This window comes from Panthera uncia (genome assembly GCF_023721935.1).
Source record: "Panthera uncia isolate 11264 chromosome E2 unlocalized genomic scaffold, Puncia_PCG_1.0 HiC_scaffold_20, whole genome shotgun sequence".
In the NCBI taxonomy this organism is placed as follows: domain Eukaryota; kingdom Metazoa; phylum Chordata; class Mammalia; order Carnivora; family Felidae; genus Panthera; species Panthera uncia.
The window spans coordinates 2,769,359-2,794,099 of NW_026057589.1; the positions used below are offsets into that span (position 1 = coordinate 2,769,359).

At 41.8% G+C, this 24,741-nt stretch overlaps 1 protein-coding gene across 1 annotated transcript in view; it reads right to left on the bottom strand.

The window, feature by feature from the left end:
- CDH8 (cadherin 8) overlaps positions 1-11,559 on the bottom strand; it is a 358,755-nt gene extending 347,196 nt beyond the window's left edge. The window contains exon 1 of the mRNA XM_049622651.1: positions 11,338-11,559. The gene's annotated coding sequence lies outside the window, so the exon portion shown is untranslated. The remainder of the gene's footprint in view (positions 1-11,337) is intronic.
- Positions 11,560-24,741: the final 13,182 nt, after the last annotated feature.

A 24,741-nucleotide genomic window follows, 5' to 3' on the forward strand; every position in this document is an offset into this window, starting at 1 on the left:
TCGTTATATAAACACTGATGAGTGTATTCTGATGGCCAACAGGCAATCAGGTCAATGCTCTTCTCATCAGGAAGCAAAGAGTCCAATGGGTACAGACTAACAAAGATATACTTACAATATTTAGTGAAATGCAGGCTGAGAAGGGTTACAGAAATACAGAGCGATGGTATGCCACTCATCTTCACAGCATTAAAAAAAAAAAAAAAAAGGCTTCCTGGAGGAAGTGACATCTAAGCATGGAGAAGCAAGCAATTTCCTAACTGGGGAGGAGTTAGGGGTGAAAGGGCATTTAAGTCAGGCAATGCACAGGAACTAGACCACCGATTAATCCAGCATCTTAGGTAGTCTGCAAATCATTACTTACCAGATCATTCAATCCATGATCTGCTCTCCACCCACCAAATTCATCCTACACATGGTCTCCACAGAGTACCTGTCAAATAGGGTACCCTCTACTCTGCCAGTTCTCTGTGAAGCAAAGAGCATGTTGGATTTCTCCAAGGCTTTGAGGAATAGAAATATTTTCCATCCTACAGACAGGGTATGGGAAACATATGAGTGCTATTCCAATCTGACTCCTCATTTTTCAGAGAAAGGAGGAATGATTTGGTCAGTGGCCAATAGCTGGTGGCAGAGCTCTGGAGAGAAATTATCCTAACTCTATTGGGATGAAGGGAAACTCTCCTTCATCCACATTGGTCATTTCTACTACCCTCCCCTGCACAGAATTTCTAGCACAGTCATATACCCCTCCCTCAGGCAGCCAAATTCTTAAATTACTTGTACTATTAAATTTAAAATGTGAGTTTTTTCTAATATCTATTTTAAAATGGCAAACCAATGTTATTTGTTACAAAGAGATTAACAGTAAACACTTAGACAGTGTTTGGGTATATTAAATCATCAACTCATACACACATATGTGTATGTATATGGTAAATCATGACTACATATATATACATATTATATGTACACACACAGCTATGTATTTACATCTACTCTTCAAAATAACCCTAATGTAAGTATTATAACTTTATTATCATCATTCCCATTTTATGGATAAGCAAACTGAAGCACAGTGAGACTGGTATTTTAAGTAATGTTTTATTTTCTCTTAACTAGACACTGGCAAAGCCTGAGGTCATCTGTCTCCGATAAAAAGGAAAATCAACAGTTAGAGGCAAGGATATGCTGTTAAATATTTAAGTGGCTCTCAAAAGAAAGAATCCTTGATTTATGATTTCCATAATGTAAATACTTCCACCAATTTCAAGCTCTCGCTGTGGCCACTAACAAGTTCTGGCATTTCCTGAAAATTTAACAATGGGCTCTGGTAAATGTAGTAAGTCCTCTCCACAACACCCCTGGGGGTGCTTCTCAAACCTTCATATGCATACAAGTCCTCAGGAAACCTGGCCAAAATGCAGATAATAACCCAGTAAATGGAGGGTGGGGGCCTGGGACTTTGTATGGATTTGAGGAACAGAGTCTGAGAAGCCTGGGGTTGGAGCAAATAAGACCACTTCCCAACTCAGACCTTCTCCTTAAAATAACAAAGGATTTAGCAGCGTGGTGAGAAGGTCTTTTCCTCCCAGGCCCACACAGGGCTCATCCTCACCGTGCCTACAGGAGTACATACACACATCAGACTTTGGGAATCCCTGCACTGGTGTGAATATATGAGATTTGTATGATGTCATAATACCGCCCCCCCCCCAACACACACACACACACACACACACACACACACACACACACAACTTTATGCAAGGCTCTGGTAAAACTGTGCCACTAACTGGAGTATTCACAGGCACAAATGTGCTATCAGGGGGTGGTGAGACTTGGCCTTCCATTCAGCGAAGTCTGCCTTAGAGAGTCTTCACTTGGAGACAAATGAGCTTCTACTGTGACAATTAGAACCATACTATTTATATTGCTTTCACCTCTGCCACAAGCAGAGGTAATGTCTCTTTGATGATTAGAAAATAGCTTTATAGGAATTCTTGAGATGCAACCAAATGTGATGTCACTGTTATCAGAATTAATAAACATCGTGAAGAGTAACTCATACACAAACTGCTTAAGTCTATGCAAGGAAGAAGAAATTGAGCAAGGTTGTAAAGCTTGGGTAAAAAATCAATTTATTTTTAGATTTTCCAACCACAGTACGTATGTCTGGCCAAGCAATCCACTTTATTATAATGCTGTTGCATTGATTTACACCCAGATAGTGAGATGAAGAGATTTTACAGTCTCTCTGGAATTCTTACAAGTAAGAAAGTCTTTAGAATTTTCCCCATAAGAAAATATCTTCTCTTGGGTAACATACTTACAATCTGACTTTTCATTCATACACATATTTTAGACACCTTTCTAATTACAGCCTGGATGTTACTCTGCTGACCCCAACATTTTTTTATGGTGAACTTTTTTAAGGTGGTCAATTCTCGGGTATGTTAAGTCATTATGCAAAAATATACTCCACCATCAATTTTGTGGACAAGGTAGATTAAAGTTCTAAACAATAAGCCGCACACCAATAGGTGAAGTCTAAAATAAAAATGGGCTTTTACAGACACTTTAGGATTCAATCCAGCAGATTATTGTGGTTGACAGGAAATTATGCTTTTATTATCCACCAGGCTTAGTAGCCACAATATTTCATAGAAGCAAAAATGACACATAAGACCAGAGAATTTCTATTAAAAATGTTTCTGACCTTGAATTTAGAACCATTAGCAGGCTGCTTCAAAACAGGTAAATGCACATTGAATTCAAAGTGGTGTTTCAGAAACACAGATGGGGTATGAGATTCAGCTTGTGGCCCAGTGCAATTCACGCCAAACGCTGGATGACTGGAACGGAACAGGCACAGATATATTTGGGGTTTAGAGAGGGATGGTACTTGCATGCATCCAAATACAATTCAGGAGAGTCATCTTTCCTAAAGCCTTCAGAATTCCCTGACCAGATTCCCATCGCATAACAAGATTCTAATTTTGGTTTTGTTTTAAACACACACACACACACACACACACACACACACACACACCCTATTTATCTCCCCATCAGCCACAACCCTCTAATCATCTTTCCTTGGTCTCCTACCATATCCTTAATCCAGCTATTATTCTATTCAAAAGCACGTATCTTTCGCTTATTTTGCCACCCAGAACACCTGCCAAATCCATTCTGCTGCCATTGGCACGTGACTCTTTTTCTTTAGTTTTCATGAAGTTTAATCATTATTGGTTACCTTGGCAAAAATAAATGCCTTCTCCTTTCCCAAGGAGTCAGAACTTTGTTCTACACACAGAGCACAGAAACATTTCTATTTGTTAGGGAAATTTCAGCATGGGGTGACTAGGTCTGTGACAAAGACAAGGTCAAAATAAGGCCCTTTTCTAGTGTTACAGACCCAGACCTTCATTTAGGAAAACTTTCCTGAAATCATAAGGTTAAGATATTGAAGATGAATCTATTCTGTCAGACTCTTTTTTTTTTTTTTTTTAATTTTTTTTTAACGTTTATTTATTTTTGAGACAGAGAGAGACAGAGCATGAGCGGGGGAGGGTCAGAGAGAGGGAGACACAGAATCGGAAGCAGGCTCCAGGCTCTGACCATCAGCACAGAGCCCGACGCGGGGCTCGAACTCACGAACCGCGAGATCGTGACCTGAGCCGAAGTCGGATGCCTAACCGACTGAGCCACCCAGGCGCCCCTCTGTCAGACTCTTAAGACAGAAGTGTACTGAGATCATCTCAAAAAAATGAACACAAGTTCCATGTATCCCTTGCTAATTATAGACACAGTAGTGTCAGGCAGTGATTTCTCAGGGCTCTTCTAAATACCTCCTTCTCCATTTGAAAGCCCCATCTATTGCTGTCTTTAAGTAACGTGCTGAAAATTTAATAGAAACCTAGGAGTGAAAACAATGTGTTCACCTTTTGTTGGAGGAGGTCATTGTGAAGATGTGACCACCAGTGGATCAGAGAGCTGGCGCAGGAATTTTTATCCCATCCCTATTCCTGGACCTACATTCTACCCACTGTTCTCTCACTAAGAGTCATTTCAAGGACTCAGCTTTGAGGGATTAAGATGTTGGTGAGTCCATCTGGACTAAATACGTGACTGAACCCCATGGAGGCCTCTATTTAACACCTTAAGATTCTAGTGCACAGATGCGGAGATCTCATCGTGTGACCACCTGAGAGAAAGCCTCATATCTGAGTTCCCTTGTTTATTAACACTGCCACCTACCAGTCAGGCATGTCTCACATCTTTCTTTGGCAACTCCGTGCCCTCTGTATACGGAGGCCAATTTCAAAGTTCACTCTGGGAACTCCCAAGGTTGTGAACCAAGACCCTTTAAATCACAGTAACCAATAGAAATCAATTGTATTGCCCAGTTGTAGTGTAGCTGAGCTGTGAAAAGCTCCATGGCACAGTGGATGAAACATCAAGTTTGGAGTTGGAAATAGTTTGAATTACTGTTCTATCACTCATAAGGTACGGGGAGATGTATCTCAATTATGACAAATAAGGGAACTGATGCTCTGTTTCATACTCTCTAACTTGAGGGACAGTGGAAAAAAATAAGTGAATGTACATAAAACTCTATCAATGAAGCAATGATAGCTACTATTTACTGAAAATTCCATGTACTTAACAAAGACTTTTGATTGATATTTTAAAAAATTATTTTATTTCAATTTCTTGCTGTGTACCTCACTGGGGAATATCCCAGTGTTCTATTTAGAACAGGTAATAAAATAACCTTTTCCAACTCTTGTTTTTTTTTTTTTTTTAAATGGCAGGAACCATGTTGGATACGAATAAAATAGCATTTTATAAATAGCTTTCCCTGCCCACAGCTAACACACAACTAATGACTTCAAATAGTTTTATTAAGCTGCTAAAGGGCAGGATTTTTAGTCCCCTCCCAAGAGCCAACCATGTCTCTTTCCATTGAAGACATAGCATTGTCCCTTCACTATTTTCTGCAGACAGGACAACACACAAGCACTAAACATCCGCATGGGACCTATTCCCTCCCTTTGTAACCACTCAATGAAAAACATGGGCTGCTACATCCTATTGTACAATTGCACTACAGCCAAACTTTAACTACTCGATGACAAACATTTCATTGGCCGGGTACTGCTACCAAAAAAAAAAAAAAAAAAAAAAAAATTCTGTTGCATTTCATCATCATCTACCTTCCTATGAGAATGGTCAAAGTGAGGAGTCCCCACTAACTCAGAAATGAGGCCAAAATGATCTCTCAACACTACTCAGAAGGCTGCTGAGAGAAGATAATGCTACGAGATTGTCAGGTAGTATCTTCTTTCAAAAGTATTCAACAACTGGTTTCCATTCATTTCAGCACTACTGGTGATAGCTGAAAATTACAAGCTCTCGCTTCTTGCTTAAGTCATGCGGAAATGGTTAAAATCAGTTATATCACATAACCAAGGCTACAGAGTCTGTAATACTAAAACTGAAATGCAGCCAAGTATCCCAGCATATTAAGTCAAGATTCTGCCAATTAGATTATACTGTGTAGTAACCATCCTTACAAGTGCACCTTACTGTCATTCTTTCATGTTTCAAAGACTTTATAGCTTAAAAACCACCCACTGACACGGTTACCATGAACTACGAACACAGTTGATAGATGGGTAGACAGATAACAAGCAATCATTTGACAAAAGTAATACTGAGATACAACAGAATACATAGGTCATGACAATTAAAGTATTTATATGAGTTCTAAAATCAGTACTATCTTCACCGACTATATTTGAGTCAAACTCAGACAAACACAAATATGCCCTACCACTTTAATAAAAATAAGTATAAATTAATGGTGTTTCATTTTTGAGCACCCCCAGTAGGAAGATGGAAATACTTCAACACAGAAAATTAAATTCTGTTTGTCAAGCTGAAACAGCAATAGAGAAATAAAGAATGGAATGTGTCCTTGTAATTTTTATAACAAGTTCAGAAGATGAGGTTGCATGTATAAGAAAAGTATTCCCTTAAGATATTCATATCACTCCCTCACCTACTTATTTCATGTTATTTGTATCACATCGGAAATCAAATAGTCATATTTTATGCATTAATCTATCTAGAAAGAAACAATGCATGGAAAATGTTATCGGTAATAGAACATGAAGGTACTGTAACATTTTCACTTAATGACATACATAGAATACAACTCCACTTAATATTCCTTTGCAGTATATTCAACATGCTTAAAATGTAAATAAATCTATTCACAGAAATACCTTATCATGGCAAACACAGTATTTTTTTCCATTGTGTACATGTGAGTGCCAGGTATCCTGCTGATTAACGCAATATAGAAGAGTATAGAATGGACTTCTAAGACGTTCTGACTTGCAATTCACATAAGGTTAATATGAACTGTTCCATTCAAATACAAAATATACTAAAGAGAAGCAAAGGAGGGAGGGGAAGGAAGGAGCAAAAGAGGGAAAGTTCTTCCCTTCATTATTTTATACATTCCCCCACCAAGGGAAAGGTATGGACACTGAGTTACACATGCAACCCTTCAGAATTTAGTGTGTTTTCCCCAATAAAACACTACTTTGCATCCCATGTAGGTTAGCAGCATTCTTGATATAAGTCTGGTCTTGATTTTCCAAGTGAGGTTTATAATCATAATACTGGATTTTGGGTAGGATTATATCCCACCCCATCCTTTACTGAGAATCTCCTAGTAAAGGAAGAGAGGGCAGTCTTTGTTCATTGTCGATGCATTAAATAAATGCTTGCAGAGCACTAACTCTGTGCTTGCCCTCAACTAACCATCATTTCAACATTTGCAACTGTCTTTGGCAGAGAGAATAGGAAAGGAAAGTTTGAAGGTTCTAAGTACAAGTGTTATTCTTTTATGATGTTTTCTAAAGAAAGAAAACCGCATCTATTTCAACTATTAATAAAACTTAAAAACAAGACTTCTAAAGGCAAGAAGGTAGATGATATTTATCATAAGGAAAAGCATATGACATTTAAAACTTGGGAAATAAAAGCTTGGGACATGATAGAAAAAGGAAACAGTATTGGCCCTGGTGCTTTGCCATGAAGTAACTCTGGAGACTTAGCTAGAGGCAGCATATGGGAGCAGCAGCTGAATGGCATCCCTTGAACTTATTTCCTTTCTGACCTTTCGAAGTTGCCAGGTTCAACTAATTTTCTCCTCATGGTTATATCTGAAGCATGTTCCACAGGCAAGAACCAACGGTTCAGCAGAAATAGATTGCTCATCACAACTTTCTATGGGAATTAAATGAGAAAAGCCTAATCGCTCTTTGGTTAATTAAGCCCCACTAATTCAGATGACAGCCTTATTCCATCAAAATAATATTTTATTTCACAAATACACATCTGTGGGATTCTGGAGGAAAAAAAAATTCCAGCACTGCAAAAAGATATTAAAAAAAAAAAAGACTGGTCAATATACAAATTCAGGAAGCCAGGGTGGGGGGTGCAAATCAAACCATCCAAGGCAGATGAAATGGCAAAGGGAACATGATAAAAATCCTCATACTTGAACCAATACATAAGTTAGTTATCTGGGCACATTTTGAAGTTTTCTACAAGTAAATTTTGTGTATGTGTGTACCACACCTAATACAGAGCAGCCAGGACCGGCCAGGGTTGAATTCTTACACTCTGCAGGTGGTGTTTAATACACCAAAGTTAGGAGCCTTTTCCTAAACTAAAAAGCAAAATATGATCATTTCAGCTGTGAGTGCAACAATGCTGAAAACAACGGGGGAAGAAAACTTCATCTTTTTCCTGCTTCTCCAAGTAACTTTTTAGGCAATATAAAATGACTGACACCACTATCCACAGCATCACTGAGCACGCTACTTCCAAAACAAAGTCTTGAGACTTTAGACTCCATCTATAATTAAAAGGCTACTCTGATCATGCTTGCTCCTTGATTTGTCAAACACAAAACTTGGCTGATAAACCAGAAAAGTGTGATTGGAAATATAAATTGAATATCATTTTACCCCTGAAAAGCTTCTGGCTTTGCATGGAAATTTTGCTCAGATTGGAATGTTGATAAAGCTGTGAGGTGTGCCACCTTGAGTAGAAAAATAAAGATTTTTTTTCTTAAAGCATTAATTTACTTATAATATGGTTTTCTGGACAGTTGCTAAGTATGGATTCTAACTTCTGGATGATTGTGCCTTTCTCCTCACTAATGAACAATGAAAGGAAACTGGAAAGCAAAACCTTGAAGTACAACTTCTTGAATAGAATCATTATACCCTGATTCTTTGGAGTTCCCATGCTTTGCTCCAAAATCTGATGCTCCCGGCTAACCAGCATCCTAAGACCTTAAATCTGTGCACAGTGTTCACGGAAATGTTGTATCACGAATAAGCTCATACAACAGCCTTTACAAATGCCTTCTCACGTGGTCTATTCCAGCCTGCTGAGCATGTTTTATGGGCTGTTTGTTTTTACATTGAGCATACCACCATTGGCTACTTAAGTGTGTTCAGTGCTAAACTAAGGGGCTGCCTTAGATGAATTCGGTCTGGACCAGAGTTCTACACAATACCCAAAGAAAGTTATTTTCAGGTTAAAGACCTCCTCTCCTTTAGAGAGAATATTCTTTAGAGCAGCAAATGCTGCTGCTATTCTAGGGAAGGCTGCTATAAAATTGCTCTTCAGTGAAATTCAGAGCACCTTCAAGAACTCAAAAATGCATCCTGCACAGCAAAAATGCAGCCAAAAAATGTTGTCTTGCATGTAGAGATTTACCTATCAAGAATCTCGAGAGTTTTGGGAATCTGGGGATTTTAAAGCCGAAGTGATTCTTAACAGTAATAATAACTAGAAATACAAGATCTAGGTTGCAGGGGAGAAAGATTCAAAGTTTAAGTGACAGCATTACAGCACAAATTTTGGCGAACGTTAGCCAGCATCTCTAAAATATATAGCCCATTCGTGATGGACATGGGATACCTTGACACTCATCTGGGTGGCAAGGGGAACAAACAATGAGGAAGACGAAATGCCACTCAATAGCCCTGAATGAAGCAATCCCAGAGTTGCTGGGAAAGCTCTTCTCTGTTTTCGGAGATTTTTCTCAACTCCAAGCCCTCTTCAGAGTCCAGGAAAAAAAAAAAAAAAAATCTATCAAAGGGGATGGTTTAAAATGCTGCAACTGCTCCAGCATGAAATGAGTATGTGATGGGGAGCTTCCAATCTGCTAAAGAATTATAGAATATTATTAGTGTTATTATTTAATAAGAGGGTTAATCCTTGAATTTCTTTCAGCCACAGAGCTCAGGGAAGTGGAAAACATGTCTGGACAGGATGATTATGGAGAACTCCCTTTGAGGGGAGAAAAATGCAGCCCTTAGAGAACATCCTTCAAAGGTATCAGGCCTGTCTGTAAAAGAATCTCTCTCTCCCTCGCTCTTTGTTACACACACACCCAGATAAAATCCCTGCAAAACTGGACACAGCTGATGAAAGGCAACAGCCGGGCAGAAATTTCAGTTGTGTTTAGCCTAAAAGACGGGGCTCATTTTGCATGCAGTCAAGTACAGCGGCGAGGTTGAATGGATGGAAAATCCCACTCTCGAATCTTACATAAATATCTCTTTCCCACATAGTTTTCCAGTTGAAAAGCTCCCATAATGAAGCAGAGGTGACAGCCCAGGGAGCGTTGTTAACCATTGAGACGGCTGTCAGGAGAACTGTAGGGCGGACAGGCGCTTCACAACCGCCCCAACCCACCCGGGTCCCTCCTACCCGCTCCGCAATGGTACCCGACCCGAGAGGGCAGTGCTGGCGTACCTTCTCCGAAGCCCCCTCCTTCCCATTGTCAGCCCGCAAGCTGCGTGAAGCCAGGTGAAACCCAGCAGCCGGCTGATCTGATTAGCAGCTTCGGTGCGCTAAGGCATTGTCGGATCGTGCCTCTTCAAGAGGAAACTCTTGTGGAATCTTCAGGAAAGGGTGGTAAAGTTGCAAGGACCTTTCCTGCCTCCCGCTGCCTCGGTTACAAGCCCCGTTCTCCAACTGGAGCTGAAGTGAGCAGCTGACAGCCTGATTTGCCATGACGGACTGATGCTGTGCGTTCGCAACAATAAACAATTCATGTTGTTTGATTTCCAAGATTTAGCAACCCAAGCAAACAGCTGCCATCTCGACTCGCGGAGGCCAAAGGGGCTGGCCCTTGACGAGCGGCCGGCTCAGTGCCCGCGGGGAAGGGTCAACGGTAACAAAACTTTGAGGTTCCTGCCACATTGTGTGGGGAGAGCTTTGGTCTGGGAGAGAAGGGAAGCGGAGAGAACTGCGGATACCTGTTGGCATCAGCAGGTGTTCGGTGTCCCCCAGCCCAGGCTGGAACCCGGTAGGAGGGGAGGAGGTCCCTTACGAACCTGTTACGCGCTGGCAGAAGCCAGGCGAGAGCCCTCTAGGCCAGCGAGCAAGGCGGCCCGCCCCCCGAGTGTCGGCGGATGGGGAGCAGGGAGAAGGCACAAAGCGCAGCCGCCTGCCCTGCCGGGCGATGGGGAGAGGGTTCGGAGTCCTCGGCTCGGGGGGCCTCTGTGAGCGTGGGCTCGCCAAGGACAGTGCCTCTGGGCGTCCTGCCGGGGTTCGGTACAGGGGCTTGGCCGCTGCAGAGCCGCGGGGCGGCCCGAGAGCCAGCAAGTTTGCAGCGGGCACCACGCCTCGTAGGCTGGAGCAGCCACTTGTAGGAAAGCCCTGCGCCGGGGCGGGGGGCTCTCCGCTGCTGGGTCGCGGCCCGCGGCCCCAAGGCAGGGGTCTCCCTCCCTGTCCCCAGGGTGGGTGGGGGGAAGGTGCAGCAAAGGGGCAGCCCCGGTCCCTGCGCCTTCTTTCCTCTCGGGCTCGCACCCTCCTCACCCCCGCCGCGGGTGTTGCCCATTCTCCGCACGGACCCCGCAGTGAAGGCGCGCGGCTGCAGCGTCGCCTGCCTGCCGGCCTGGCGAGGCGGCGAAATCGCCAGGCGACCGCGGAGATGGAGACTGGCAGGAAGACTAAAGGGGCACAGGCTGCTTGCTACTCCCCAGGACCTACTGTCACAACAGTTTGCCAAATCGTCAGAGCCCTGAGGTGGCCCCGTCGGCTGTGCGCATCATGAAAGACGCAGCTCAGCCCCAAGCCTGGGCTAGGAACCCGCGTCCACCATCTGCGGGGGAGGGGGGGGGGGAGGAGACGCGCAAGGTGTCCGAAGGGGGATAGGGATTCTTAAAGGAAACGGTCCTTTCGGGGTCCTCGGGGCTTGGAGGGAAAAGGGGACAGGGGGAGAGCACTTACTCTTGACGAGCTCGGCGCTGGCGAATTTCAAGCTTCCTGGTTCACACACGGCTGCAGGGACTCTGGGTCGGCTCCCGAGGGCGGCGAGCACCGAGAGGTTCCCGCGCGCAGGGCAGGCGCCTCCGGATTCCGTTCATGCCTCTCGGAGCTGCGGGGCTCGCCGTGGAGACGCGGGGCGGGCGCGCCGAGTCCGGGTGTCCGCAGCCCAAAGTGCAGCGAGCGGGCGGGTGCGCGGGACCGTCCGTGCCCAGACCGGCGCCGGCGGAGGGGACTCGGGGAAGCAAGGAGATTCCGAATAAATCCACGAATTCCGGGCTGAGCGCTCCGGCGTGCGAGCCCGCCTGCCTGCCAAATGTAACTGTGAAGTGATGTGGAAAAGTGAGCCGGGTGCCTCCCCTGACGGATCTCATTGGGCAGAGCGCAGAGGCAGGTCTACCACTTGGAAATTCATGTAAGCAGTCCCCCTCCCCGCCCCCTCCCTGCCTTCCCCCTCGGCAGTCGCTCGCTCGCTCGCTCTTCCCCGCTCCAAGTGGGCGCCCAACTTTTCGCTCCTGGCTCCCGAGCACGCCCCGCGCGTCTCCGCAGCCAGAGCCCCGGCTGAAGATGCGCCCTTCCGTGCGGAGCACGCAGCCCGCGGAAGGCCAGCCTCCCGGAGAAGGGGGCCGGCGGAGGATCAAGGCAGGCGGAGGCGGTCCCCGCGAGCTTCCTCGGTCGGCTCTCACCTGCGCCCTGGGGCCAGCGTGGTCTTGAAAAGCGTCTCAACGACCCACAGCTGTTCTCCGTGGGCGGAAGAGGACGCGGCAGGGCCGAGGGGTGCGCGTGGGCGGCTTACCTCGCAATTCCGAGAGCCTCTTGCGGACAGAGTGGGGTGCTTGTCAGACCGCTACCTACGACTCAGACGCTACAGCTCGGAGGCAGGCGGTGTGTTGCGGTCTTGTGGGTGGAGCACATTCCTAGCACCCCCCTGCCTCTACTCCTTCAGGGAGATGGGATCGGGGCGGGCACCTGGGCAGCCGGCAGGGGCGCGCAGTAAGTAGGCACGAAAAGAACAGCAGAACTTGCGTGGGAAACCCAGGGGGAGATTGCCCTGTCTTGTCAGTGTCCCTTGGCCTCCAGATCTACTCGCAGACACCATTTTTGCAGCTCCTTTACCTCCGCCAAGAGATGCCCTGGCTGTGGCCCGTTCAGCTGCTCTGATGGACGCCATGCAGGTCCTGAGAAACGTGCCCCCCCCCCCGCCCTGGGGTAGAGCCAGTACAGATAAATTAAGAGGTCCAGGCTTGTTTTCTTCTCACTTCCAAGGCTAACACAGAAATATTGAGCCACCGTGATCATCTTTTGATACAATCAGTGAAACGTTAGATGCACTAAGCATTACTTTTTTGTTTAACTTCCCTCCACAGGCCACCCTGATTTGGTCCATGCCCTGTGCACCAGAGGGGAGTTCTCAGGAAGGGTTTTACCATCTGGGGGGGGCGGGGGGCACAGCGAAAACAGAAGGGGGAAAGGGCGCAGACAACCAGACACAAGGTCTGTAGAGCTTGTACTGACTGTCGCAAATTAATGAGACACAGTGAGCAGAATGAGAAAATAGGCACAATATGCTTGTAATGTTTTATGCAGATTTGATATTTGTGTGTGTGTGTGTGTGTGTGTGTGTCCCATTATGAAATGTTTAAAAGAATACAGCCTATAGGTATAATATCTGTTGCACATTCTAGCTTCTTACGGGCAAAAAACTTAGTGAATTATTTCAGACACGGAGAGGTGAGGAGAACCAGGAGCTATCTTCCCTCCGCCCCCACCCACCCCCAAACACACACACACACACACACACACACACACACACGACAGTACATAGTAACTGTTCCTTCTTTTCTCAGACTGTGTAAGCTTGCAGGGTATTCAGGAGTTGGCTAATTCTATCTAGGAAAAAGGAACAGAAGTCATACCTCAATCAAATCATAACTCCTGCTAGACCAGGAAGTAAGTCCCAAGTGGACAAAGAAATACATGATATTTGTGTTGTGCTTAATTTTCAGACATTCATTTTCAGTTTGATCACATGGTCTGCTCCTTTCCTGGGGGGTACTTTTCTTAAATCTATGAGAACCACAGAAAAAGTTTTGTGTTACTGAAGGCTGCGAATCATCACAAGTAACAAACTCATCTCAAAAGAAAGCCAGAATGGTAGAATTAGAAAACATCCCCAAATCTCATTTTCTTAAAGGAAAACAACAACAGCAACTCTTTTGACAAAGGGAAGAGAGTCAGGATCCAATGGCTTTGGATCCCATGGTTAGGATGCGTTGTTTTGACTCACCTCTACATGTACTCTGAGCAGTTACATGCATTGTCTTCATTGAATTTTGGCAACTAGATTTCAAGGTAGCCCTCTCTCCATGTGCTAATCTCTGCTCAAAGCACTGCAGTAGGAATTTCCTACTAATTTTCTCCTAATTCTTAGGAGAGGTCTGGGTGATTAAGCAGTGTGAAAGAGGATTAGGATAATGTTAAAAAGCCCTATAAGGATATTTCTAAAATAATCAGGGTTGCTGAAAGACAAGGCATTTGCCTCTTTAACAATTCCACCCACACTTAATAGGATGCAGTGTAATGTCACAATGGTGAGAGCCTAACTCCTTAAGAAAGTGTTTTCTTTTCAACATCCTCTCCAGGGTTACAGCCTTCCAGCTTCCAGTCCACAGGAAGAGGACTGTGCTACATGGGCTTTTCAGAATGGCGACTGAAATTGCCTGTGTGGTGGTGCCTGGCAGGGGAGGAAGGGTGAGGGATTATCTGATAGGGCTGAAGTATAATCAGAAAAGAGCTGGGGGGTGGGGAGATGCCTTCAAAATAACCTTGGCTGACTGAGTTGCAGACTGGGATGAGGCAGGGTGTCTCCAGCCTGGGTTTCTGTGACAGGCAGAGGAGGACTCTACTGCAGTTGAATGACATGGAAAGAAACTCTATGTTTCTTTTTCACTACAGGTAGATCTTGTGCTGTAATTTGGACTAAAGAAGAAACTAAACCAAGTGACTGGTTAGTTGGATAGTGAAGAACCCTCTGGCTTATAGGAAGCAGAGCCCTGGCAGGAGGTGGGAGAGATAGGGACACTCCACTTTGTCCCACTGGAGCAGGAAATGGCAGAATGGAACATAGCTACTATTTGCTGCATCAAAATGTAAACTTTTCTTCTTCTCATTCTCCGGTACACAATTAAAAACTAAAATAATATAAAAACAAACACTAAAAAACATGTGTTTACCACAGTATAATGGTGAGAACTTTCAGGTTTCTTCACTTGCTTTTAAATTTAGATCAATTAATGAATTTGTGGACTTTCTCCTAAAGGAGGGGTTGAGAAGTGTGGATTCGGTGAATGAAAATATTTCACGATGTAATTCCTGCCCAGGGTATTTTATTTTATTTTATTTTATTTCATTTTTTATTAATTTTTTAAGATTTTATTTTTAAGTAATCACTACACCCAACATGGGGCTCAAATTTACAACCCCAAGATCAAGAGTCTCATACTCCACTGACTGAGCCAGCCAGGTGCCCCCTGCCTGGGATATTTTAAACATAATATTTTAAGTAAAAACTTTAAGACTCTGAAATATGAAGAAGGCCAAAACGTAAGTGTAATACCAATTAACATATAATACTTTCCAGGAATGCAGAGTACTTTTCCCAGATTTCATGTTATGAAATCGTGATGCAGAAATCTCAAAACTACCATGTCCTTTTTTTGAGGGGGTGGGGGTTGTAATAAGTAATATATAACAACTGTAGCATTAGGCAGAAGAGACTTTGAAATTTGATTGAATTTCCAATATTGGAGCATATATCATGAGAAGGCAAAAAATTAGGAAGGCATTTTAAGAAGTTTGCAAATGTTAGGTACATTTAGGAAAGATTTCTTTAAGAGTTTGTTTTAAATCAGCCTCTTTATTACAGTCATGAAAAGATGTAATGGGTGCTCAAATGAAGTGAATGTGAGCAATTAGTGTGGTTCTCACACCGATCTCTGGTCCAGATCCTGCCTCCCCATCCCAGGAGGCTTGTTAGAAATGCAAATTCTCAGACCTTGAATCTGGGTGGGGCTTAGCAACCTGGGTTTTAGCAAATGCTCCAAGGGACTGTGTTGCTTGCTATATTTTGAGAACCACTGCCTTAGGCTATTCTTTTCTCAGGTGATATATATAAAGATGAGAAGAATAAAAATAAAGCAGTGCATTGTATGAATACTTATTGTTTTTGTCCTGGGATGTTCTAGGGCAGACTATTCTCTTAACAAATAAGGTAAAATAAAAAGAAAAGTGTATGCACACTAAATAATGGAATTACTTCACCAATGTTTATTACAGGTTTTGAAAAACTAGACTGATTTCTTTAGAAGTGGTGATGGGTTCTTGGCGTAAAATCATCATTGAGCTTGTTATTCAGACTTGTGATGGTTACGTTTCTTGGCTGCTGGTTTTAGCTGTCCCTGAAATTAGGCCTGGATCTCTTAATATTGACTGTAATTACTAATCTTGAGCTTGCCATTATATTTTCAGTAAATGGAGGTGTAAACACTTTCTGAAAACCACATCTGTGCTGAGAGCGTTTTGGAGAAGGTTTTCAAAATGGCATTATCTCCTATCTTCCCAGGTGCTAGAAAAGAGATAAGCTCCAATTCAGCTTCTACACAGAAACTGGGGGTGAGGGGCCAGTTAGATAGATTTAAGGGGACTGGTACAAAGCTATCAAATAAGCCAGCCCGGATTTTGTAGATGATACACTTAGCATTTTTGGTTTGGTTTGATTGTGTTGTGTTTTTATTTTTGTTTTCTGGAACAGAGTGGCCACTGGATTAAGATGCCAGACCCCTCTTGTTAACGTGGAAGCCACGAAGGGGCGGAGGGTGGGGGGGGGATTCACATTGTGTTTTTAAAAAAGAAGAAGAAAGAAAAGAAAAGGAAAAGAACCCCCCCCACACACACACACACACACACGCATGAGGTAAAATTAGTTTGGTATATCAGATTGTATTTGGTATTAAAATATAATAGTTAAATTTAATCTTAAGACTGGTTTAGATCACTGTCATCTGCAATGTGCACACTAACACTAACGTATCACTACACATGTATGGGGGGTTCAGTAGTAGGGGGTGGGGCAGCACATCAGCATCTCTTATTATGCCTAAAATGAGCCTATAGTTCTGATTAGTTGTTATCAAGTTGGGTATTGGAAGAATGTTATATTTACATTCGACAAAGGTTCCAAGAAGTTGAAAGGAAATTGCGTTTCCGAGAATCTGAACGCAGTTTCCTTATTAGTCCAAGCTGCATAGTGCTATCGAAGGGTTTTTTGTTTGTTCGTTCATCAGAGCTCGGCTGCCATGTAGAAAACAGAAAGCAGTGCTTTTAGGTTGCCGGCTCCTGTTTGCAAAGGCAACTGGTCCTGTTGGAGAGACGTCAAGACTTTTTTCCTTCTACCTCAAGTGCCCTCTAGCGTGCGATATCTGTGCAGGTTGCTATGTAGAAGGAGGTGGAAAGAAAAAAGAAAAAGAAATATCCTACCAATTGCTTCCCTAATTCCTGAACTGCCCTGCTTTTCCTTTTCTCCTTCCTCCAAGGGGTCATTTCTACCAAAGTGTTTGGCAAAACAAAAAAGGTGCTGTTGCTTTTGCGTGAAAAACAAATCACTCATTTACTAAACTGGGAAACAAATGCTAATCCTTTCTCAGGGGTCTCTTTTGAACATTCATCATAATTTTCCAGAAGTTTCACACACTGTAGTAATCAGGCAAATAAAAGAAGGTAAGTTGCTCCCTAGGAAGAAATTCCGTTTTGTTCCTAACTCACTGCAGCCCAGCTATAAGACATGTGATGCAAATTGATTAACCTCTCCGTGGGTTTTCGGTTTGTGTCTCCATAAAAGTGCATAATACTTCTTTCTTGCCTCAGGGGGGTGGTATGAGGCCTAATTGAGGTTTATAAAACAATTTCAGGTCCTCAGATACAATTTGATATACAGTTGAACCCGCCTTTCATCTCCCATCTACTAACAGGGTTTCAAATTCTCTTTGGTCTCCAGAGGGAAACTGTGATCAGGATCTGTATTTTCATAAACATGTCGTTAAAACAACTCTATTGTAAATAGTGGATTTGCTCAAGAGACTTGGAATGGTAGGAAATGGGAAAGAATATCTGGGGAAGAAAAATGTACTTGCTTTTGCAAACATGCCTGCGTGTGAATAAATACAGCTAACTGGTAAGGCGAAATTCCTTCAAGACGTACATTTGGGTGTATCTCCCTAAATTTGAAAATAAGCTAACAAGAACAGAAGGTAATTTTACTCACCCAAACACCACCCACTAAACAGTCTCTGAGAGAGAAGAAGATACCTGTAAACAAACTTCTCCTTTGGCATCCATTCAGAGGGTAGAATATCTAAACACCTGTTATGTAACTCAGAGATGCATTTTTTAATAATATTATTATGCAGCATTGTGTTTTACCATTCCCCTTAAAACGATGATACTTTAAAAAGTAATTAAAGAGGGAGGCAAGATAACATCATAACATGCCCATTCATTTCTTTACAGTCAATGTCTGTTTTATTATTAAGGCACTAAGAATGGAAAGGGCATGGTTGGTATCCTTTAAAGTATGGGGAAACTGAGGCTCAGAAAGTTAAATGATTTGCTTAAGGTTACACAATGAGTTAAAGAGCACAATTTCAACCTAGGGTTTTCAACATTAAATACAGTTGAGTACTACCTCTCAGCATTAAAATACTAATAAGTAACTATCATCACCTACTTTTAAATAATGTATTACCTCTTTATGGCAGGGACCCACACATTGCAATACAAGATGAACTAAACATTATGTGTTCCCAAACCAAATCGGAATCTTTAATTGCATGTGGTTTTGTAAATATAGATCCCAGATTCCATGGTTAACCAACTAAATCAGGCTTTCCAAGGAGAATGTGTATTGTTTTTAAGTTTTATTCATTTAAGTAATCTCTATGCTCAACATAGGGCTCAACCTTACCACCCTGAGATCAAGAGCTGCACGATCTGAGCAAGCCCAAGCCCAGCGCCCCAAGAATGTGTATTTTTTGAAAGCTAATAAGGCGATTATGATTCAGCATAACAAACACCATTCTGAAGACCATTTGGAAAATAATGAAACCAAATGGCCTCCAAGGTGATGCTTACTCCTCAGTACTGGAGTCCATGGTTCAGGCACTCTTCTATTACTATTTAGATTTGTATAGCCCTTCATATATTTCCAAAAACAGCAGCTCTTTTATTTGATCCTTGCAACAATAATCTTATGAGGGGAGAAGATATATTATTTCCTCAGTTTTATAGAGTTAACATGTTATCAGAACCAAAAGGGCCCTTTAGAGACTATCTAGTTCAAGTTATTCATTTTATAGGAAAAGAATGGGATAAGGCTTTTGACTTCTGAGCCTAAGGTTATATAACTCATTCTTGGAGGAGGGAACCCCACAAGATGCTAAGTCCTTGGTCATCAGGTCATAAGTCCTTGGTCATATGTCAGCTTGTCACTTATCTCTGTAAATATGGCCCAAGCAAAAACCATTAAGCTAACACTCAATAATCTTCAAGATATGAAGTTAGAAGACTGGGGAAAAAAATAGTTCAGGCACTTAGATCTAAATTAATGTAGTCCAGTAAAGTATTTTCATTTTCTGGTGAGATTACATTTACTCCCTTCACCTAGTATCTGCTCAGTCTAATAATGTGTCTTGTCTTGGTTGAATTATTTTAGTATCCTGGAGTTAAGCTCACTGATGCAGCCCCAGAGGCTCCTTCAAAGCAAAATTTGTGTGATGCAGATTTTTGGAGTAAGGATTGTTGGGGAATCACAGAAAAACATCAACATAAGAAAAAAAATACATAAATGTGCTCTCATACATTCTGATGTATCCTCACAAAGTAACAACTCATTTCAAATGCAGGTGTACAAGACTGTTGCATTCTCCCAAAGCAGAGACAACAAATGCACATGACTTGCCAAAATGAAGGAGCCTATTAAATTTTTAGTCATTCTTTTTTTTTTTTAAATATAATGATATTCTGTCTTCCCCCAAACTATCTCATTGTGCCTGAGCACAGAACACCTTTATTTTTCACTGGGTTGTTTTCTCCTCCAAAATTACATAATGCATATAATCACTTTTCTGGAAGAGAAAGTAATAATAAATGGTATTAGGAGTTGTGGTAAGTGTTCTTACATTGAGTGTTTAAAATCTTGCTGGTCACTCTAGGGATTGATGGACATATGTTGTGTCATTTACTCTCTACAATAACCTCCTAGTTTTTCAGATGATGAAAATGTGAAGGGAAATGTATTTTACTTCTCTAAATCCCAAGTGGCCTTGCTCATCTTTCCACTATCCTTTTATAGCACAATCTATTTGTCCTGTATGCACCAGCTAAACTAATTCTTTTTCCTTTGAAAATGCTAACTCCCTTACTCCGGAGTTTGGAGGCATGAGGCCTGCAAGAAAGAGCCAGACATTTGGAGTCCTACATCTCGTTTCAAAGGCTGGCTGAACACACTACTGGTTCTGTAAATTAGACCAGCTAACTGGTTAACTAGTTAGATAACCACTCTGAGGCTCTTGGGCCTCTGTGCATAAGCCTTTTTATGCTTTATGAAATGTTTAACTCATAGCGTCGTTCCATTAAAGGATGCAATGAGAGAAAAAAAAAAGGTATCTAGTTTTCAGTATATATGTTAGTTTCCTCTCAAGCAAACCTATCAACACCTACCTAAAAAAGATCAGATGGCCAGAAAACAGATCCTTCCAAGCTCCCTACAGTGAGGCTACTCCTCTTAATTGTAAAATTCTGTCTTGTGGCTACACAGGGCATTCAGTCAGACCTCAATCAGCCCTTTAACTAGTACCATCCGCTGTTCTCCAACACATTCTCAGCTCCAGACAAACCAGCCTTTCATCTTCAAATCATTTTTTAAACAGTTTATACCTTGTTCATTTAATTGCATTCCTTCTTGAAGATTAAAATTTGGGGTTTTTTTGTTGTTGTTGTTTTTTCTTATTTCACTAGGCCTTCCAAACCCCCTCCTACTTTTGTTAAGAAGAGTTGAAAGGCTGCTGATGTTTGAAAGAGGCCCACTTCAATCTCATGATCTGGTAAAGAAATATGGATGGATATTTTGCATTTGATGACCTAAAGGAGAAATAATGGGATCTTGAGGCAAGAAAGGGCCCATGTTGTAATGGAAGGAGGGCTCTCCTAAATCTCTAGTGAAACAAGGTCAGTTTCTAATCAGGGAGGTGTTGAAATTTACAGACAGGTAAAATGACAGCCCACTAGGCTTCATACCAGTGTTCAGACATTTTGTAGTTGAGTCCTTGGCCACATGAGGACTTCAGAGGAGAAGCACCCTGCAAACAGTGGGCCACGCCCATACCCATTTCTTCATGGCTGAACTCTGCTGGGGATTCTTCCTCAATCCAATTATCTGGAAGCCATGTACCTTAGAGACTAGAGCCTGAAGATCCTGATACATGGGAAGGTCTCAGGTAAGAGATCTGGACTCAAAAATGTCCGGGTCAGCCTAAGACAGTGTAGTTCCTTGGGGAACTTGCCTAGAACCTGAATTTGCATAGCGAGAGCACTGTTCCTACATACATTGTATGTCTATTTGGAGATGCGTTCTTGTGGTGCTGCCACTAATTACAAGAGTGTTCAAGCTCCCCAGAGACACTCCTTGGATTTGCCACTAGGCTGGGCACCATACTCTGGGGATGCGGTTGGGATCAGCCTGTTGAACAGACCCTAAGCGTAGAGAGATTGCTTTCTTCCTCTCTTAGGATACTTTTCAATAAGTACTGGCCATCTTTTCTTTCTAGATGGCTCACAGATAGGAATTCTAGTCTTAAGTCTTCACTCATGTGCCCATTTATATACCTTTGTTCTTCCTGGCCCACACTCTCCTATCATTTTATGTTCATTTGTCTGGCCCCCTCACCAGATTAATTCTGAGCTCCTTCAAAGCAGAGACTCCACTATCCGTATCCGTGTATCCAAACCTAGCTCAAAGCCTGACACATAGTCAGTGTTCAGGTACTGTGTTATTTGAGATAACGAATAAAGGAATATGACTGCAAAGATAACTATGGTATTATTGTCAACAGTTAGCTAGAAATAGACCCAGATTTGGAGTTAGAAGAATCAGATGGCTCAGCAGATTGGTGTGTGGGACTCAACAAGGATAACAGATTTCACTGGAAAAGAGAGAGGGAGAAAAAGGGATGGCAAAACAAAGTGAAAAGAAACAAAACCAGGAAACTCAATCTTTTAGAGCAGAAATAGTGAAGATAGCAGACTAAGGCTGAATAACTGGGGGAAAAATTAATTCTTCCAACTGACAAAATTAAGAGTGAACATCAGGAAATAATTCAGATCCCTACTGGTGATTTGCATAATAGTAGTGGTAATACCAGTAGTAATAATGATTATAATGACATCAAGTATTCCTGAGAATCCACCTGCTCCTTAGTGCCTCATAATTTAGTACCTGGGTGTTTACAAAACAAGTTTCCATTAAGGAAGTTTGGGATGCCTTGGGCAGGTGCACTGTCTCTGTAGCTTCCGGACACACATCTCATCCCATCCCAAAGATAGCACTCTAAAATAGATTCCCAGACTGCTTTCTTCCTACAGAGCTAGGAGTTTCCTTGAAGACCACAGAAAAGTATTTTGTCCATTTATCTTTGAATCCCCAGTAGCACAGAAGAGATGCTCTATAAATTTTTGTGGATTTATCATCTCAAATCTATCCCCCAGCAAGCTGCAAGATAAAGAGACACTGTCCAGTATCCCCATTTTTCAGATGAGGAAACCAGAAATATGTAGTCAGAGTTGGAGTCAGGGAAACCAATCTGAGATCTTTAAACATATTGGCTTTTCTTATTAGGCCCTGCTATTGTCTAGAAATATTTCCAAGGTCACAATGCTTCTTAATTACTCCTTTTCTGTTTGGAATTCTGAGAAAGCATGTTCCCTTAGTATTCATATAAAGGACCAAACAAATCTCATGCCAAAATCACCACTTGTGTTTCGCAAGAATCAAGGGCAAGGCTTTGCACTTTTGAGTCAGTCTGGAGTACCTAAAGCACCCTTGCAAATTCTGAAGAGATGGAAAACAGGAAAGATACTTTGCATCTGATGTAAAAATCCATGTGTATTCTGAGGGAAATGGAAACCATGCATTACTGATTAATTTACACTTAAATCAATGAAGTGTTTTGGAAAAGATATTTGATGTTCAAGAAGCCTTTTTAAAAGGACCTAATGGGACTTTAAAGCTGTTTTTGCCTTAAGAAGAGGAACTTATTTTTTTTCTCATGATCTTACACCCAAATGATGTGATTTCAAAGTCTCATTTGCTCTCAAAATCTTTCCACTTTGCCCTACACAGAGGTGGTTAACCTGTATTTTATTACATTACTAGTATTTTTTTTTCCAGTTTCTCTATTTATTTTGGCAGTGTAGCTTTCACTAGAACAGGCAGATAACCTTATGGAATCTGTCTGAATATTGGATGCAATTTCCTCAGAACTACAAACACCTCAGACTATTCTAGCAAAAATAAGGGGTGAATTACACAAGTTTAGGATTTCCATATGAAGGAAGGATATGTAAAGGGAGAAGACAGGGACTTGGAATAAATGGAGTCTTCATGCTTGTAGGAGAGAAGGAAAGATAGCATATATTGAGGGCTGATGGAATTAATTGAGCCATCAGTCCATATTGGAACTTACTCTTCAGAAATGCAGATATTACCTCCATTTTTCATTTGCAAAATGTGAGACTCCAGAACGACTTGCACCTTTGGCTGTCCATCCCAGACTTGTTAGGAGACCCCAGCATTTCCGATGCTGCAGGTGGTCCACCCCCGTGGTGATTCTCATGGGACACAGACGTGGAAAATAAATAACACTGAATCACATGGTGGGAGAGTTACTTGCTTTCCACTTCTCTTTCAACTGTCTCATTATGTCCAGAGGGAACACTTCAGTTCCCTGCCACTGCTGGCCTCTAACAAGCAAAATGCTGGCCTGAGGCTCAGAGCCCTAAGCAGACTCCGAGTGCCTTGTTAGAATGTAAGAACATTGTTTTGCCTTCATTTATTTTATTTCTAAGTTTACCTTGTATTTATGGCAAGTGAAAATAATTTTCTTATTCTTAAGTGTAGATATAAAGTTTCCTTTCAAAACCAATGTTTACATTCTTAAAGAAGTGAGTTGATTAAAAAACTATATGACACAGATGGTGTACACACATTAGAAAATAATGACACAGAACTACATAAATGACTGAAGCTTGAAGAAAAAAAAACTGTATTAAATCAGCAGTCTTTCAAAGTACTATTATCAAGCAAATTGTCCTCTTAAACTTAGAAGTATACACATTTAAAGTACTATTCCTGAGCTTAAAGTTTTTATGCAATATCAAATGTTCCATATTTCTCTACTTTGATTTCCTATAAAATCGACTCTTAAAAATAAAAATGTCAGTTCTGAGAGTTATAAGGAATGGGAACAGTATAACCTATTCCAATGGACACTGCAGAAATGCTTTTAGTCTTTAGGTACAAACAGTATTTTGTATTGTTGTATCTCTCTTTGTCTCCCCCTACTAATATTGTGAAACAATAATCATCATCTTCGGTTAACATCCTCGCCATAGGTTGATAAAAATTCCCCTGTAATTTCTTTTTTCAGAAAAGACTGAAGTAAATAAATCAAATAAATCTTCCCAGTATGCAGATTTGGAGCAGAGTGTGTGAAAACAAGCGAAAATTTACTTCCATTTTTTGTGCCTATTTTATTTGGTTTATCACCCAATTTCATTTGAGGAGACATTGTAGTCTTCTTCAATGAGAGCTTATTTTTATTATTTTTTTCCTTGCCATTGTAAAGGGAAGTCAACATATTGCTCATAAAGTGTTAAAGTCTTTATGAACTGCTGATGGATATCAAGGAAATGCTCTAAGGATTAAGATGTGAAATTGTGGCAAAATATCCACTTCCTCTAAATATCACCTTCAATAGCTTTATAGCAAATATTGCTGAAGAAAGAGAATATAAATCACTTACGTCCCCTAGGACTTAATACTGAAGTACCATTTATGTTTTCCTTTAGTTTGAATTACTGACTAGCACTCTACTGTGTGAAGGAGGAAGAAAAAGAAAATAAAACACTTGACAAAGCAAAGTGGAGAGAAAAAAGACAAAAAAGCAGAAATTGAGAAAAACAGAAAAGGAAATACATAGTAATTACTGTCTGGTTCCCCTTTGATCCTTGAGTTTGCCTGGTGTAGCCAGATCCTTGGGG